Genomic DNA, 20,216 nt, shown 5'->3' on the forward strand with positions numbered 1-20,216 from the left:
GTACTTTTGTGTCCCTTTCCCTTGCCTCCTTCCATATCCTTCAGATCTTGTCTCAAATATGACTTTTTTTTTTTTTTTTTTGAGACAGAGCAGGTGAGCAGGGGATGGGGAGGAGTAAGAGGAAGGACAGTGGGAAAGGGAGAATCCCAAGCAGGCTCCACACTCAGCACCAAACCCAACAGGGCTTGATCTAATAACCCTGAGATCATGACCCAGCCAAAATCAAGAGTCGGATGCTCAACCAACTGAGCTACACAGGTACCCCTCAAATAGGAGAGACCCCCCATATTCATGGAATATGAAACCAGAGCTTGGGAAAGACAGTGGGGAGGCAGGAGAGGCACAAAGCTCTGGAGTCACTTGCCCAGAGACCACGGCTGAGCCCAAGGGAAGGGATGAGATAATCAATGAAGAGCAGTGGAAAGAAGCATATAAAAAATGTCAGAACTTCAGGATGCCTGGGTGGCTCAATTGGGTTAAGTGACCAACTCTTGATTTCAGCTCAGGTCCTGATCTCAGGATCATGAGATCAAGCCCCGTGTCGGGCTCTATGCTCAGCATGGAGTCCACTTGAGTTTCTTTCCTTCTGACCCTTTCCTTGTTTCTGCTCATACTCTCTCTCTGTAATAAATAAAATCTTTTAAAAAAAAATGTCAGAATTTCACAGATGGGAGAAAAGGAAACAGTGTCAGACACAAAGAACCTTAGGAGACAAGAGCCAGGAGGACAGGTGTGGTGGAAAGGCCATAGGAAGCAGGACCAGAGGTACCACCATGGACATGAACAAGAAATGGTAGGGAAATTGACAGCTCCCCCTAATGATCACCAATTGGTTGACATGTCCTTCAATCTAGTTTTATCAGTAACATATAGAAACTCTTGTTATTTTACCACATGGACAAGCCCCTAATGTCTAGACTGGATACAGGCTTCCTGACATTTCCATATTTCTTTGTTTGGGCTCAATGTTAATGTATAAAGGTGACGTGAGCACGTATACCGAGATGGTCACCCAAAACTAGAACATGTGCTTTGGCAATGAGGTCTCGCCTTTAACAACATTGTCCCCAAATGTGGTATGCATCCAAATATCCTGGGAGAAGATGTGCCTCCAGAACAGAGGGCAGAGGCACAGTGTTAAGTACACAGCAGAGCAAGTCCAGGAATGAGCACCCGGGTGTGGATAAAAGGTTACAAAAAGATAACCAAAGATTAGGAGCTGGGGGCAAACGGGAGAAAAGAGGCTGGCCCAGGCCAGGCCATAAAGCATGCACTGCTCCCTGCCTCCCTTCCTCTGTTCTGGGGGCCTGGCCTGCCCTGGCCCACGTCTGGTACAAGTGGGAGTGTAGCAATCTCACATAAGTCCAGAATAGCGAATAGCCACGTGGAGACTTACGCCCAGAAAAAAGTGCCACCATGACTCCAGGCTTGCATACAGTCACTGCAGGTACCAAGTAAGAGGACGTTTTACCCACATACAAAAGGGAAAGAACAGCTCCTCACTTAATGACCCATTGAGCCATGTATACCTGCGTACACAAATTAAGCACCTGTTTCAGACCAAACAAAACTCCTTTTAGAATATTTAGAGAATAGCTCCCTTCTGCGAGGAGGCTTTCTCATTCTTTATAGATACACACCATTAATCACAAAGCCCTGTGGATGGGCTGGTGTCCTACAATGAGTCATCTTGCTTTGAACAACTCGGGATCTCTCCAGAGGTCAGGTGCCTCCTTCCATATCACCACCATGAGTGGTGACAAGCCAGGAATGGAAGCAAAGTCTGTTAACATCTGGGCTACTTCTCAACTGAACCACCCAGGAAGATGCACAGGTTGATGGTGTCACTGGGAGAACTGGAAGGAAAAGAGGGGGCAGCCCCGGTGGCTCAGCAGTTTAGCACCGCTTTCAGCCCAGGGCGTGATCCTGGAGTCCCAGGATCGAGTCCCTCATCGGGCTCCCTGCATGGAGCCTGCTTCTCCTTCTGCCTGTGTCTCTGCCTGTCTCTCTCTCTGTGTCTTTCATGAATAAATAAATAAAATCTTAAAAAGAAAAAAAGGAAAAGAGACAGTGGGTTTTCCCTTTTCTCTCACAAAACAAACTAAGGAAACTGCTTCCCCCATGGAGTCAATCAGTTAAAAGAATTCCTTTTTTTTTTTTTTTTTTTTAACAATTTACTTATTTATTTGAGGGAGAGAGCAGCAGGGCAGGGGCGGAGGGAGAGACTCCCAAGCAGACTCCCGGCTGAGTGTGGAGCCCAACATCAGGCTTGATCTCACGACCTTGAGATCATGACCTGAGCCAAAATCAAGAGTCAGATGCTTAACCAACTAAGGCCCCAGGTGCCCCTGAAATAATTCTTGACTCTATGTTAAAGCCTTGAATCTTAAACCCAAAACAGACTACTTGTAAACAACTATGGTAGTAAAAAGAACCTAGAAAGCCCACAGTAACTTTCTCAATATACAATCACTAAAGTCTAGAGTCCTCAAAATAACTGTAGCTACCTCTAAATATCGACATCAACAGTTTGTAGCATGTTTTATAGACAAATAAGAAAGAACAATTTCCACCTTCACAAGACAGAACCATAATCACTGAACTGTCAAAATAAAAGTACAGTAAGAAGTTCACTTTGTGGGATCCCTGGGTGGCGCAGCGGTTTGGCGCCTGCCTTTGGCCCAGGGCGCGATCCTGGAGACCCGGGATCGAATCCCACGTCGGGCTCCCGGTGTATGGAGCTTGCTTCTCCCTCTGCCTGTGTCTCTGCCTCTCTCTCTCTCTCTGTGACTATCATAAATAAATAAAAATTAAAAAAATATATTAAAAAAAAAAAAAAAAAAGAAGTTCACTTTGTTTAAAACCAGAAAGGGTGTGTGGCTACATGAAAGTTAAAGCAAAATTGTTAATCCAGAGGAGAAAGCATCCTGTTTTTCTTTTTACTTGCCTGAGTTTGAGTGAGTGATGAACGATACAGGATGTACATCAAACTTTGACTAAAGGGCCAACTCATAAGTTGAGAAGAGACAGAAAGTGGTTTGCAAAAAATTGACAATGGGAAAGAAAGAAAGGACTATGTTTTAGTAAAACCTAAGGATGACTCAATTTACAAAATGGAAAGACTGCCTAATTTAAAACTGTACAAATTGTAAATGGTCACGTACACTAAAAATTGATAGGGACTATTAGCAGCATTATTTATTATATAGGAGGAAATCTGCATTTTATAAGAAGTTTCTTAAAAAACATCAAAATCCAACAAAGAATGTATTTACACTTACTTCATCAAGGCAATTAATTTAAAGAAAGAGAAAGGCAGAAAGGATTGATAAACTATACAAGAAAAATTGACCAAAGCAATATTCTCATTATAGCACGGCCACAACTGTAATTAAACTTTTCATTGATTTCCTGGGATTCATTATGTGGAATCATTTTGCAACACCAGGATCTCATTAAAAGTGAGTGTAATATATTCTTTCATTAATAACACTTGAAATTATATTTTATTTGGTAATCTCATGTTCTGTCCCTTCACATGTAAACATAAAATCAATGCTGCCAACGAAGCATGACCCATCTGATAGAGGCCCAGGGGCACGGGACGGCAAGCCCGGGGATGACGTTGGAAGGAAGTCAAGAAGGAGTAATATGCCCACCCCGATGGGGCCTGACCCACCACCATTCCCACCCCCGGGTCCATGTCCAGCCAAGCATCTCCACACAAAGAGAGTTGGCAACAGTGAGGGAAGGTGCTTATGATATAGGCAGTCCTGACTATTAGGCCCAAGCTCAGCTCATTAGCAGCTTCACCAATCTCTTTGGAACCATAAGGTCTGTCCTTAAGACCAGCCAAGGTTGCCTTCTTCCACAGCTCATCATTGACAGGAGCCAACAAATTATGTTTTCTTGTCTGCCAGCCTTCTCCAGAAAGAAGTTCTCACTAATGCTCTGTGTAACATATATTTATTCTGGAATAGTCGCAAGTACACCTGCCCCCCTGGGCCTGAAGAAAGCAAAAGTCCCTGATGTCAACCGCCGAGGAGGGTCACATGGCAAGGAACTGGGGAGAGCCCGGAAGAGGAGCGCGATACAAGCCAGCAGCTGGAGAGAAAGGGGGACCTGGCAAAGAAATCTGCCAACAACCAGCAGGTCTGGAGGAAGACTCCCAGTGAGAATCAGAGCCTCAACGAATATGCGGATTTCAAGCTTGGTGAGACCCTAAGCAGAGGGTCCAGCCAGTGACCTACAGAAGCTGGGAGATGGTAACAGTGTGCTGTTTTAAACTGCTAAGTTGTGGGGACCTGTTTTGGAGGAAAAAGAACACTAGCGCCTGCCATGATGAGGGTGATACGCAGGAATGGGCGGTCTGTCAACCACACAGAGAACTGATGGCACTGGAGAAAGATCTCCTCCGAGGACCAAGGAAAGGCCAGGGCAGTGTGCTGGGTAGGAGGTGGTGAGGGCCTGGGGAGGGCGCTGACAGTATACAAGCAGAGGTGTGGAGACGCAGTTTGAACGCTTTGGCACAGGCCTTCTGTACTGAACACACGTGTGGTTACGGCAAGGAGCTACCTTGAAGAATAATACAACCTTCGATTAAGGTCAAAGGGAACTTAGGGCCAACTCCTTCTGCCTCTATGTTGTGACTCCCAGTTACTTCCTTGTGGCTCTAGGGGAGTGATGAGAGAGTAGTCCTTTCACAAATGTGGACTAAAAATGATAATGATAAAAAACAAAACTTATATTACATTTGTGAAGCAAGGCAAGCAATGGTAGGTAATAATGTCTGGTTTTATATATGGAGACAGTCCTGCACAACTAATTTCTGTACTGATCCAAGAATGCTGGGACAACCTTTCAGAAGGATGCGATCCCCAAATCTGGGGACAGGAAGTTATTACCCCCATCTGTACAGAAAAGCTCCAGCTGTTGGGACCATTCTCTCTCAAGAGAGTCAATCTAGCTTCCTTGAAATAGCTCCACATAACCTCTCTCTTCTCGAGCAACACCAAAGCACCCCTCTCTCAGCACGATCCTTTAATCACGCAAACGCAACTATCCCACCATCTTGGTTTCCCCCAGCTAAGTGACCCTGGGGACCAACAACTCTTGACTTCCACACACCTGTCCATGCCACGTGACACTTTACAGAGACACACAAGTGTCTCGCTGTAACAGAAGCACTTAGCACAATGCCCGGCAGATAAGGGCTTACTGGCGGCACTCTTGGTGATTCTTGAAATGTGGTTTCTAGAATTCTGGGTGAACTATGTCTCTGGCCACTAAACTTAGACTTAACATTTTAAAGAGGTGCCTTAAAGGAACTTCAAGAGACAACAAAACCCTGCCTACAAACTCCTTCTGCCTCTATGTTGTGACTCCCAGTTACTTCCTTGTGGCTCTAGGGGAGTGATGAGAGAGTAGTCCTTTCACAAATGTGGACTAAAAATGATAATGATAAAAAACAAAACTTACATTACATTTGTGAAGCAAGGCAAGCAATGGTAGATAATAATGTCTGGTTTTATATATGGAGACAGTCCTGCACAAATCAATGGTAGTGAACTCAAGCCAGGGTCTAATCAAGAGAATCATACAGTTTATGCACAATATTTGGCTCTCTGCTTTACGGGATATTCTTTGACAAATGCAAAAAAAAAACAAAGACAGAAAGAAAAACTTTTTTTTTAAAGGCTCAATACTTTGAGAACTACTGGTCTCTGAGCATAAGCATAATGAAGGCACTTTATTTCTCCAGATCATCAGTTAAAAATAACTACAAGGATTATATTAGAAAACTTGTCAACTACACCCTGATTTTAACTCTATCTTTTAAAATCCTTTATTTTTTTTTTAAGCATGAGCTCCTAAAGAATTAAGTGAAAAACAAAATTCCAATAAATCAATTTGGGTAATTATCAACTCTGGTAAAAATATCTAGTCAAAAGATTAAAACCCCTGGCTAAATGAGAGTTTGAGATTCTCTATAGATTTCAAATTATCCTTGTGATCTATTATATCTCATTATCCCTGAGAGCAGATACTGTGCAACGCTGGAATCCAAATCCTACAAATGTGAGATGTATTCTCTTTAAAGCTCTTGCACATACAAAGCTGACAGGGAACAGGCAGTTAATGAACCTGTATGTGGTTTTGCTTATGTGTGTGTCCAAGTGATGTTATCAGTTTTGTTAGCTGATCTCAAGGTTTAAAACAATAGAACTTAATTAAGAGGCAGGAATTAAGTCCTTTCTGATTTTAAAATGAGCATATAGTTTTTACTTAATAGCTATATTTAAGATTTCCTCCTCTCTCTTCATTTCTTTTAACAGCTTAAGCTTCAAATGGTTCAATTTCCAATTTAAGTGAATTTTTTTAGGCTTCCTGGCTTGGCAGCGGCCTGGGAACCTCTTGACACAGTCCTCTTACCAACACACATATCAAAGAAGGTGGTAATTCTTCTGCTTACTGCTAAATTGAGATGAAAAGTCAGCTGATGAGAGACAAGGTATTTTTTTCCTCAGCCACATTAAAGGGTATCAATCAGGGGCAACTGATTATAAACCATACCACTTCTGGTTAAAAGATAAGACTTTTTATAGAGATTTTTAATAACACAGCTGCCAAATTAAGAACTTATGGGCCGGGCCTTCCTGTTTCCCTGTCTTTTTTTTTCATATACTTAATGACCAAAGCCAGTCCAAAAAAATTCTAGGACCAAATTAAAACTCATACTTCAAATTGATTGAGCAATACTGTTACCAAAATGAAACATTTAAGTATGATCCCCAAGGCAATTCACCAGGAAGCATTTGGTTTGCATTTATAGTTAGCATTCAGAAAAGGGAAATGAAATATCTATCACGTCTGCTCAAGTAAATACATAAATAAAACCTGTTTATATCTAAGTTAATAATGCAACACTGAATGAGATCCTAAGATTGTTCTTTCGATTAGTTTTTCCTTGAACCATCTAAGCTTTTCTACTTTGTCATCCTATTTTTAGGGTTTTTTTCCCTTTTCAATAAATAAATATTTCTTCTTAATATACTTAATAAACAACACTTAACAACCTATGTAATTAACTAGAAAACTTTTCAATAAAACTGATGCACATTAAGCTTTTAAGAAGTGGAAATTTGTCTTTTGAAAAACGAATCTGGGGATGCCTGGGTGGCTCAGCAACTGAGTGTCTACCTTTGGCTTAGGTCGTAATCCCGGGGTCTTGGGATCGAGTCCCACATCGGGCTCCCCACAGGGAGCCCGCTTCTCCCTCTGCCTCTGTCTCTGCCTCTCTTTCTCTGTGTCTCTCATGAACAAGTAAATAAAATCTTTAAAAATAAAATAAAATAAAGAACTAAGATTAAGTGTTCATTTAAAGTATCATTTTGATTTTGAGAGTATTTCATGTTAATCTACATTTGAGTATTTTTTGCTATACATATAACAGGTCAATAAAATGTGACTGCTCACTTTTTCTTTGTATCTGGACCTAAAATGCATATATGTCTATAAATGCATCGTGTTCTTTTGCATGGAAAATTTTTGTTTGCTCCTAGTGATTAGTTATGCGATAATGTCAGCTATGTCATTATTCTGGGCGTTCAAGACAACTTTCCAGCATGAAGAATCGTTTAGAAATACTTTTAAGATAATCAACATATGGAAGAATTCTCTTAATGAGGCTGCTGTCCATTTACGTGAAACTGACAATCAATAATCATTTGCCAACTCTAATAGATGACTCATTGATAATCTTTACAGTCACTACTTATCTGAAAAGAAAAAAAAAAAGGTCTTTTAGCTGAGGACTAGATAAAAGTGTGAAATCAAAAGTCCTCGAGAAAGGGGTACAGCTTTCACAAGTTCCTTGGACTTTCTGGGTAACACAGTAGAGTGATCTTCCATCCCCATAGTTATGCTGAGTACCAAATAAGGTAACAGGTTAAATACTTCAGTATAGCATGACAACAGGTGAAAGCGACATTGTCAAAAGCAGGCACAGGACACTGCACAGCAGCCTGACGTCACGTGGTTCAGGTACAACAGTTACCAATCCCCAAGAAGTATTCAACTACAACAGAATAAAATAACCAACTGTCACTAAAAGGCTAAACTGTTCAAAATTCTGCAGATGATGGTGCAGAGTTCATCATACTTCTCCCCCTCCCCTTCCCCTGTTTCTTGAGCATCTGTTATGTGCAAGGCAGGAGCTATGCTGGGAGGGGGGATTATAACAGTGAACAATGCAGATGCACATGTGCCCCTGCCCTCTGGTGCTCACACACCGCAGAACATTCAGACAGGCCAACAGGCTTTACCACATGCTGTGTTGTTAGTGTTTCAAGGGTGAAGTCAAGGACGCTGTGAAGAATACAGACAGGCTCCTCTGTATTCTAGAAGGCTTCCCGATGGATGGCAGAGTTGAAAGCAGAAGGGTTAAGTAGGAGTTTGCCTGGTGAGGTTATAAGTGTTGGACGAGAAGGAAGAACAAGCAAAAAAGCCACAGGGTGAGAAAATGCTCTCGATAAACATTCATTCCCTACCTCCGGACAAAAAAATAAAAATTACATATTCACTCCCTATCTACGGAGATTAAAAAAAAAATCACGAAGTGTAAATATCGATAAAAATGTGCCCTTGTGGGGCGCCTAAGTGGCTCAGTGGGTTAGGCATCTGCCTTCGGCTCAGGTCATGATCTCAGGGTCCTGGAAATGTGCCCTTGTGGGGCGCCTACGTGGCTCAGTGGGTTAGGCATCTGCCTTCGGCTCAGGTCGTGATCTCAGGGTCCTGGGATCGAGTCTCACATCAGGCTCCCTGCTCAGTGGGAGTCTGCTTCTCCCTCTCCCTCTGCCCTAAAAAGAAAGATCACTCTCTCTTTCTTTCTAAAATAAATAAATAAAAACTAAAAAAAAAAAAATTTAAAAATAAAATAAAATACAGATTACCAGGCCCCACCCCAGACCCAGACTGAAGTTTATGGAGAGGAGGCCCAGAAATCTGTTATAACAAGTACTCCAGCTGCAGGGAAGAGCTTTGCATTGTTGGAACTCTTTCCTTTCTCCCTCCTGGCCATTTTGGCGGTTGCTGTTGGTTGAGGCCGTCCCGCATCTAAGGCAGGAAGATGGTGGCCACAAAGAAGACGAAAAAGTCGCTGGAGTCGATCAACTCTAGGCTCCAACTGGTTATGAAAAGTGGAAAGTACATGCTGGGGTACAAGCAGACCCTGAAAATGATCAGACACGGCAAAGCGAAACTGGTCATCCTGGCCAACAACTGCCCGGCTTTGAGGAAATCTGAAATAGAATACTACGCCATGTTGGCCCAAACTGGTGTCCATCACTACAGTGGCAATAATATTGAATTGGGCACAGCATGTGGGAAATACCACAGAGTATGCACACTGGCTATCATCGATCCAGGTGACTCTGATATCATTAGAAGCATGCCAGAACAGACTGGTGAAAAGTAAATCACGCAAAATTTTTCTTTAATAAAACTGGCCAGAGCTTGTTTTAAAGACAAAAAAAAAAAAACCCAAGTACTCCAAGTATCTCGATGGCAAATGAAGTTTTAGAAGCACTATAGATAGGGAGGTTCTCTAGGCTAAAGGTGGACTTGGGGGTGAAGAAAACAGAGCCAGGTGTCAAAGCCCTCAGTGACTGTGGGAGCACAACCAAAAGTTAAGAGAAGCAAACCACATGGCACCACGTGACTCATTTCCTCGTGAAGGCTCCAGTTTCACCATCAACCTCCACTCTTCCAAGGTAGATGTATATGTGCACTCACTGGCTCTCCCCTGTTGCACCTATCCTGACAACTTCCCAGAGCAAACAAGTCTCCAAACGTGCATGCGATTATCAAGATGATACGGAAAAACTGCTGACACATTGGTGAACATCCACAACCACTACTGGGAAAGTAAACGTCATGTTGGCCAACCAGCCTTCATTTAAATACTCTACAAAGGAAGTGTACATGTGTAGTGGGGTCCCAGGATGGCCTACAAGGCGGTGTTTTGTTTTCTTCGGGAAACTGGGCAGTGGAGAGGCAGGCAGCCCCACGTCCTCTTCCTGGAAGGGGATGCACTGTGTAATGAGACAGCCCAGTGGGTGCTAGGGGGACTCAGGCCACTCGGCTACTGACAGTTGACTGGGCTGGATTTTAGATGCTTCACTTCCAAAATGACAGAAGTAAGAATTGTGCCAGATTTTACAACCTCCCTTGTAGCTGCAGGTGGCCAATCTGAACAGTACTAGGCTAGGGAGACCTAAGGGGAAGTCCCAATCAAGAGCTTTTCTTCCCAAATAAAAAGGCAAAGTCTTGTAAGTCTTGTCTGCCTTTCCACACTGTCCCCCTTCTTCATTGTTTTGGCCTGGGGGACAGCTTGATGACAGAGGGGTGGCACTCATGCTTGGTCTTGAGAACAAAAGCCACAAGCAAATAACGGCAGCAAAAAGGGAGGAGCCAGGTATTCTGACAACCTCCTTTAGCACTATCTCTATCTAGACTCCTAATTTTTGCCTTTAAACAAGAGAAAAATAAACCCTTTATTTAAGTCACTGTTCTTCAAGTTTTCAGCTGAGCCCATTCTCAACCTTGTTTATTTTTTTCCTCTCTCTTCTTTAAATTTTTCAATATTTTTAAACAGATTTTATTTATTTGAGAGAGAAAGCACAAGAGATGGGCGAGAGGGAGAAGATAACTCTCCACTGAGCAGGGAGCCCACCTCTGGGCTCAATCCCTGAACCCTGAGATCATGACCTGAGCATTAATCAAGAACTAGATGCTCAACCCACTGATGCACCCAGTTGCTCCAAATTTGTCATTTTTTTTTTTTAGAATGATTATTATCCTCATGAAATTTATCTTTATGTTCCTCTGGCACCTTATACTTACAATCAATTTAGTTAACACTGACCTGACTTAAACAATTAAATCATCAGAAAACAAAATAGCCTAAATACATATAGTTTTCATCTAGCTTAGAACATTGGCTAAGGCCCACCCATACCAGAAATCAACTGAAATTAAGGAATAAAACTAAAAACCAGAGAAAAGGCTTCATCAGCAATAAATCAGGCAGAGAGGATATATTAAAACCCTTAAGAAATATTTGCTAAATATAGGACAAAGGAAACTCAATTGAAGACGGTTGCTGAAGTTGCTGAGAGAGATGACTTATTACTTTCAGTATTTGGCAAAAAATTAGAGCACCTAAATACCAACTAATAAGGAAATAGAAAAATATGGGAAGTGAAGGCTATGTGACAGTAACCATTATTTCTTCCTAACATGCAGAAGTAGGAAGCAAGGGGCAGAGGCCAGTGTGGACCATGGGCAGGCTGCGCCCACTCTGTAAAGTCCTTTCCCCATCCCAGCAGGAGTATTTACAGAGGCAGCCACATCACAGCTGGAGGCAAAGTGGTCACACCAAAAAGAAAGCAGGGCCTTGCTTTGACATATGTCTCACTGAAACAGAAACAGTGCAGAAACAGGCTAGCACGTCTAATCCAGCGTAGCACGATACCCACTAACACTATGCCCTGGTGTGGGGGGTATTCTTCAGCTCAGCAGGCAACAGTGCCCAGAGAAAAGGCTGGGCACAGCTGAGAGAAGAGGCAGATGACACTAAAACACAGACTTGATGTGATTTCAAAAACCTTTGGAAATATCTTTCGGAGAAAAACTTCCCTTGTGGGTAGCCAGCTCCCTCTGCATCTCCTTAGGCCACAGGACCTTTACACCAATATTGTAAATCAATAACCTCCATCCTCCCACTTAAAATGCAAGAAAAGTCCAACAATGCCAGGTGAAAGTGTTAGGTGATGAAGAAAAAACCCAACCATAATTTCATTCAATCAATCCAGCAGGAACACTTACTATAGGCCAGACATTGCTCTAGGGAAGGAGGGTGGAACAGTGCAAAAGGACAAAAATGCCTATTGTCCTGGCCTTGACATTCTTTGGGGTGTGTGACTACTGTCTGGAATAGCCGTCTTCACTCAGGAACAGATTAAGATGAAGAGGTAAAATGGGCCAAATGGAAGCTTTGAAAAAAGGATTCTTCAATAAAAGAAAATAGTATGGAAGAAAAAGAAGTTCAATATATGTCTAAAGAAGATGTACCGCAAACAAGCAGACTATGAGCTCCCCATAGAATTCTGACCCAGGAGTGGGGCCTGTGCCAGGAGCCCTTACCCCACTCCACCCCAGATACTTGGAAGGGCAATCTGTTGTGGCCTAACAGCAACCCCATGAATAGCAGGGGGATGAGTAGACGAAGCAGAAAAAACCCAACCCCACGAAACAGAGTAAGTGGGCTAAGGAAAGGACACAGAAACAGAAATTGCCATGGCAAAATGTTAGAGAAGTCGGGAGCGGTGATAAAAAGCAGACAGCATCAAATCAAATCAGTGTTGTACATAACACACCTCATGGGATCCTTCTGAATACAGCAGAAACTCCAGTGAGGAAAGCGAGTAGGGGTAAGAGAATAAAGCAGAAATTACACCAGAGGATGAAATAACTGCTATAAATATGAAAACGAAGACAAGCTGATCATCACTTGATTGCCTTCCTGAAAAACTTAAGAATCAACTGAAAATACTTTTTCCACTATTTCAAAATCAGTAAGAATATATAGTCCATTTGAGGAACACCATAAAACTTGAGAGACGTAAAAGATTTGGATCAACGAAGATGATGTAATACCGTAAAGATCCCAATCATCCCCAAATTAATCTGTAAACATGTGGAAATTCCAAAATACTAACAGAATTTTTGAGGGGCTAAGGGGGAAATGAGGTTTGTTCAGGGATGGAATTTCACAAATTCTTAAATGTGTGAGTATGACATTCAACCTCAGTTAATGACTTATTAAATACTGGGTATCTCCACCTTATACCATTGGCTGAAATATACTTCCTGTAAGGAAAACATTTAAATGAAAAACATAAAATCATAAAACGAAAAACACAGATTGTAAACACTCCGGTGCCATCTTTTCACACATCAAATAGGTAGAGTTATTTTTAAAAGGGTATTATTATCTAGCATTCCCTGGAGAAGGTACAGAATGTTGGTTAATCTGCTAACAGCACAAACTGGTGGAACTTTTCTCAAGAGAAATTTGTCAGAAAACTAAAAACTTCCAGAGTCTGCATAGTCTTTGACCCAGCAAGGCCCCTGCGGGTACTCACCTGAGGGAAATTATCACAGATGTGGCACTGAAGACGTTCAGTACAGCACACCATTTATAATAATAAAAAAATGAAAACAATCTGAAGGGAAAAGATGGTAAATAAATTATGACACAGCTATGCAACAGCATGCTACCTACCCATTAAAAGCAAAAGCATCTGGGACATCTTGGTGGCTCAGTAGCTGAGCATCCGCCTTCAGCTCAGGTCATGATCCCAGGGTCCTGGGATCGAGTCCTACATGGAGTTCCCCGCAGGGAGCCTGCTTCTCCCTCTGCCTGTGTCTCTGCCTCTCTGTGTATCTTTGTTTTTATTTATTAATGAATTAATAAAAATAAAGATACTATTTTAACATTTAATAAGCTAATCATTATTAAGGCACTTATTTCAAAATATAAATGAAAAGTCAGGAAATTTTTATTCTACTCAATCAATATAAAGATTCCTTATACTGTATCTGAGGGCCGAAGACTGCTGTAAGTTGACTTTTAAAAACTATATATGCAATCTCTATTCTCTATTCTTGTGGGTTTTTCTTTTAATACAAAGTATTCTAGGCTATAGAGGGGAAAAAATCTATACACTGATAGACTGTTATCAGTCCTGTCAACAGCATAATCTACTGGTTCTAACAATCTATTTTCATGTTCTGGTCTCAGAAAGTATGTTGTAGCTTTTCAGCACAAATGTTACTCAGGAAAAAAAAAAAAAAAAAGCCACCCTGCTTTTTATTGACCTATATTAAGTATAAACTCAGTTGAGTCACCAAAGCCTCTTAGGATCCTTACCCAAATAAAATTTCTCCAACCCAGTGTGGTCCTTGCAACAAACTCCAAAAACATATTGTAAATAGCTCAGTTGGCAAGAAAAACTCAAGGGAGACATATTATTACTTCTTTAAAAATTTAGCCCTACTTCCTTTCACAGGAAAAAAAAAAAAAAAAACCTTAAATGGTATAGCACCAGCAAACATTTGGCTCAGCTCCTGGCATGCATGTCAAGACATCCGTCCACTGCTACCCTGCTAGTCTACAAATGAAATAGGAGTATGATCACTGTATGTCCCTTCACTTATTCTATAGTTAATTATCCTTGGTATATTACAGCCATAAACAAAGGAGCAAAGAAAGACTAGTTCTATAAAAGTGATCGCTGACTCTCAGATATTTCTGCCTTGGCTATCATTAGCTATAAATGAATTGCCCAAGATGTTAAGAGCCCGAAAGAAATCAATTGATAGATACCAGAGATTTTCTTAAAGAAAAAAAATCCCGCTGACTCTAAGACATGTGTGAATTCAAGTAATAAACTAAATAGGAAGGTAAAAGGTCAAATAAGGGGGTAGGGGGGTCACCCAAAGGGTGCTGCCTCTTTAAATGGAATAAGCAGAAGGAAATGGCTTTAATTCAATTAGCTCATCCAGAAACCTGGGGGCATGGAATATATGAAATGATACTAGAGGAAATTTACTGCCCTGGGACTCCTCCATCTGCGGTTGCAGGGGAGGCTGCTGCTCCCCTTTACACCTCTGCGCATCTTGCTTTTGCATACATCTCTTGTGTGGTCCAGACCCTGCCCAGCTGGCTTTTCCTGCTGCCAGCGGTAGTGAGGGCTGCTCTGGCTCTCACTAGGTGAGTGCTCCCCACATCCAGCCAGACCACTGGGTCTGGGACCGGCACTCTTCCTGCACAACACCTACTTCACTTGCTTGAGGGGTGGTCCAGGACCACCTGCATCAGATCATCTGGCATGCTTGTCAAAAATGCAGATCTCAGGGTCCTATCCCAGGCCGCCAGGATCTGAATCCCTGAGGACGGCAGCCAGGAAGTGTCATTGTAACATGTGTGCCGTGCATGCTCATTAGCACATTGACATGTGGGAGCCGATGAGTCAATGCACACTCTATACAACACATTACAAACTATTACATGAGCGGTTCAATCATTGCTTTGGATTTCAGTCACCATGTTTTAATTGTCAAGCCCCGCAGCTGGAATGCTTGTTCAGATATACAACACCGTGAGGTACATAAAAGGAAAAGCATGACAACAATGGCCAATATGAAGGAAGGAAGGAAGACGTGGCCTCCCACCAAAAAAAAATGGACCCTAAACCAATGATCATACTTTCCTGTCTGTTCCCAAAGAAGTAAGCACTCTGAAAATAAACTTTAAGGAATTATTTTAAATTAATCATTTCAAGTACTTCATTTAAGAATTTTAAGAGAAAACACTGACACTTCTTTCCTGATTTAGCAATACTGACTTCCTTTTAGCCAAATAAAAGAACTCCTTCTGGCCAGCCATCTCGTAGACCTCTGACGTTTAAGTGTTGATCACCTCCTTGGGGCGCAGGGCTGACTCAGCTGAGAGAACATAGGACTTGTGATCAAACCCTCTGTTGGGAGTGGAGACTACTTAAAAAAAAAAAAAGTGTTGATACTTCCTTCATGAAGGGTGTCTTCTCCTTTGGCTTCTGTAACTCAGCCCTTTCCTGCTGCCCTTCCTCTGATCATTTAGTTCCTTGCAAGCTCTGTTACACGCTCTACCCAATCCTGAAAAGGGGATGCACCCCAAATGTCTTGGGCCTTCTGCTCTGGGTACTCTACACACCGACCGCTGACAACTTTGTTCACTACCATGGCTTCATGGCCAGCTCCACACTGAAAACCCTCAACCTTACAGCCCAACGTTCTAAGTTCCTGTCCATGGCCAACTGCCCACTGAACCTCTCCACCCAGCAACTCCAAATTCACAAGTCCAAAACTGAACTCATCATCTTCCCCCCATGCTTGTTTCTTCCTTCAGATGTTCACTCCGACCTCACACTACCATTTACCCATACAGAATGCTGGAAGTTCTTCCAGAGTAGGGACGGCACTCTCAAACTCAAATGCTTGTGGCAGCACCTAGGTAACAATTGTATTGTTTAAGAGATAAGCGTATATTCTTAACATATCACTTCTATGTAGTTTGCAAATTTTATCCCATTTAATAGAACAACCCTCTGAAGTAGGTATCATTAGCTCTAGTTTACAGGTGGGCAAACTAAGGCACACAGCATTTTTTGTGGTTGTTTTTCTTTTTTTATGGAACTTGCTCAAGGCCACTCAACTATTAAAAGCCAGGATTTGAATGCAGGGAGGTCACTACACTATGCAGTCTCTGAAAGAACTGGTCAGGTGTAGGATACCAAGGAGCACAGAGAACTGGAGAATGCCTGCTTTGTGGCAGCCAAACTCTTTGTGGGTCTGTGTTCTAATTTTTGTTTAGGCCTCCCCAGCACTCCCTGTCCTCTGCATAAGGTTCTGTTCATCTGTTCATTCTATTTCCTCAGTTTCTCTCTCCCCTCTCCTCCTGCCCCACCGCAGCCCTAGGCATGTCTCAATTGACTGCCACTGATCTGTTGGTCATCATGCTTGCCTCTCACTGGCCCATGCTCTAAAGCAGGGGACACCAAGTTTTTCTCTTTAAATGGCCAGACAGGAAATGTTTCAGGTTCTCTAGGCTGTAAGTTTTCTAGCACAATTAATCAGCTCTATCGATGCAATATGACCTTAGCATAGAACAAATGGGTATGGCTGTGTTCCAATAAAACTTTATTTACAGGGATCCCTGGGTGGCGCAGCGGTTTGGCGCCTGCCTTTGGCCCAGGGCGCGATCCTGGAGACCCGGGATCGAATCCCACATCGGGCTCCCGGTGCATGGAGCCTGCTTCTCCCTCTGCCTGTGTCTCTGCCTCTCTCTCTCTCTCTGTGTGACTATCATAAATAAATAAAAATTAAAAAAAAAAAAACTTTATTTATAAAACAGACAACCCTTGTTCAAGGATATCACTACTACCATCTCTTAATCAATCCTACTTCTTCCACAGAACTCAATTCGACATGGTCCCCAAACTTTAGAGAATATGATAAAAATAGAAAAGTATCAGTGGGAAAAAAAATGAGTGCATGCTTTTACAACCACAGGGCAGAAAAAAAATCTTTCTAAGCATAAAAAAAAACCCCACAAAACTAATAATTATTTTTAAGCTTTTTTTTTTTTATTCATCCATTTGAGAGAGATATATATAGAGAGAGAGCACAAGCAAGGGGAGAGACAGAGTAGAGGGAGCAGCAGACTCCCCACTGAGCAGGGGACCGACAGGGGCTCGATCCTAGGACCCGGAGACCATGACCTGAGCGGAAGGCAGATGCTTAACCAGCTGAGTCACCCAGACGTGCCCAATACTAATAAATTTGAATACAGAAAAGTTAAATATCTCAGTGGGGCAAAACTAAAACAAAATCATAGGACATGGGATGCCTGGGTGGCTCAGCAGTTACACATCTGCCTTCGGCTCAGGGCATGGTCCCAGAGTCCTGGAATCAAGTTCTACATCCAGCTCCCTGCAGGGAGCTTGCTTCTCCCTCTGCCTATATCTCTGCATCTCTCATGAATGAATAAAATCTTAAAAAAAAAAAAAATCACAGAACATCACAAAAAGATATCAGTAAGAAATGACTGAGGATATAAGAAACAAAGAGTAAAATAAAATACAAATGATCAAAATAGTGAAAAAGATGCTAAATCCCACTATGACTTAAAATATGAAACACAACAAACTTAAGGATCTTTTTCAATTACCACAGAGGCAAAACCAGTAAAGACTGCTTATGCCCAAGCACAGAATACAGAAGGAATGGGATGCCCACATGGTACTTCAGGGAGCGTCATTTATACTATCTTTTCCAAGGAACTGGCTGATCCATCAAAATTAAAATGTTAAAAGCTAGCACCTATATTTCTTTCTTTCTTTTTCTTTTTTTTTAGATTTTATTTATTTATTCATGAGAGACACAGGGAGGCAGGGACACAGGCAGAGGGAGAAGTAGGCTCCCTGCAGGGAGTCCAATATGGGACTGAGCCGAAGGTAGATGCTCAACCACTGAGTCACCCAGGGGCCCCAGCACTTATATTTCTAAACACTTCTACAGACAGATTCACACAACTATACAAAGACACATGAACTGAAACTTAACTACAGATCTGCTTTCAATAGCAAAAAACTGGAAACACCCTACATGTTTACTGGTAGAGGGTTGGTTAAGCAAACAATGGCAGTTCTACACAATGAAAGCTTATGCAGTGGCAAATACTTTCAGTGAAAGCTATACCATTAAGAGAAAGTGGCAAGTTGCAGAACAGTGTGTGTAGGTAATGATCTTAGTTCCATTAAAATGTAGAAGCATATCCATAGCTTTAGATCTGCCTATTTATATACATATAGCAGGCTACATGTCAAACAGCGGTTTTCTCTAGAAGGGCCAGAAAGGGTACTTTTTCAGTTTTAGATACATGCTTCTGTATTATTTGAATTTTTGTTGCAATAAGTTTATAATAACCGGGTAGTGATTAAGCCTCTTAAGAAAATAAATGAGACAGAACACAAAGTGTGTGTTCCTCCAAAGAACGTTCCAGAACTTCCACCTGTGTGAGCATAAAAGCCACACTCCCTAGCCTGAAATGCATGCTAACACAATGGCCCTGCCTAACTTTTTGAACTCTCAGTGGGTGTCTCTTCTGTGTCACACCCAGGTCCTGCTGAATTACTCATAATTTCTGCAGTTTTCAGACTATGTCAGGATGCACCAGCTTCTTTGCCCTTGCAAAGCCTTCTCCCTCTGCTTACAATCCTTGCCTTCTGTACCTAGTAAACGCCCATTCACCTCACCCCCTTCACAGGCAGAAACAACACTCCCTTCTCTGGGTCCCCACTCAGCCTTGCCACACAGCTGCTACAACACCCATAGCATCGATTGCCCTAAGCATGGACAGAGTAGGAATGATAGTATTAATAATAGCTAATTAAGTGCCTATAAGGTACATGGCTGTTTCACACACATTATCTCATGTAATCTTCACGATGAGGTTATAAAGTACCACTATCTCTATCTTAGCAATAAAGGAACAATGGCACACTGAGGTTAATTACCCAAGATCACAAAGATTACTAAAAGTTCTGGTTTGAAACACAGAGGTGTCTGATCACAGTTGTTTTATTTGTATACATGTGTATGCCTACAAAATGTCCCCCACCAGACTATCCGCTTCTTCTTGAGGACAGAAATCCTGTAACGCTGTATCTTCAGCATTTAGCAAAAAGGTACATAGTAGACACCCAACAAATAATGAAGGGAGGCCAGCTCTTAGTATCCTCTAGTTCCACCCACTACACAATGCAGGAATCCCTTCAGCTTCTCTCAAAAAGGATCCGCTTCCAGTTGGATGGTTCCAATGACAAGGACCACTGCCTTACAAGGCAGCCCATTTCCCATCCGATGGTTCTCCTGAGAGCTCTCCTTCATACTGCTGGCACATGCAATCTTCTTGTTCTGCCCTCTTAACTATAAATCAGCAACACTGCTCCTTTAAATCACAGAAGCTGCAGATACTTGAACATGGCCACTCTCCTTCCCTCGCCTTCTTTCTCCCTCTTCCCTTCTCTTCCCCAAGTGACAGGGTTTCCATATCCCCTCTTCTTTACATTTGTCCTACTCTGGATGACTCCAATTTGTCAATTCCCCTCTTAAAAGCAAATCCTTCCAGGCACCTGGGTGGATCTACCTTTGGCTCAGGTAGTGATCCCAGGGTCTTGGGATTGAGTCTCACATCAGGCTTCCCGCAGGGAGCCTGCTTCTCCCTCTGCCTATGTCTCTGCCTTTCTCTGTGTGTCTCTCATGAATAAATAAATAAAATCTTAAAAAAAAAAATTTAAAAAAGCAAATCCTTCCAAGTGAGAAGCACTGGACTCAACTACAAGTCCTCAACAGTGGATGCCATCCATGATTTTTGCCCTCAAACATCTTAGGGGAATATACATTAAATAGACAAGCAAAGGTTTACCTGTAATTATTAGGAAACTAACACCTTCAAGGTGTTCCCTGCCTCAGGCAAGCTGTTGGGTACACTGAATGCATTATGTGCTTTAACTCTTCAAGGTTTATTATTGTTCCTATTCCACACTTGA

The 20,216-nt window shown here is 42.1% G+C and overlaps 1 protein-coding gene and 1 pseudogene across 1 annotated transcript in view; one reads left to right on the forward strand and one right to left on the reverse strand.

The window, feature by feature from the left end:
- The window catches only part of COX10 (cytochrome c oxidase assembly factor heme A:farnesyltransferase COX10), a 130,631-nt gene that overhangs the window by 97,638 nt on the left and 12,777 nt on the right, over positions 1-20,216 (reverse strand). The window lies entirely within an intron of this gene.
- LOC140630586 (large ribosomal subunit protein eL30 pseudogene) lies at positions 9,042-9,537 on the forward strand (annotated as a pseudogene).

The sequence above is a fragment of the Canis lupus genome, chromosome 3 (genome assembly GCF_048164855.1).
Source record: "Canis lupus baileyi chromosome 3, mCanLup2.hap1, whole genome shotgun sequence".
Classification (NCBI taxonomy): domain Eukaryota; kingdom Metazoa; phylum Chordata; class Mammalia; order Carnivora; family Canidae; genus Canis; species Canis lupus.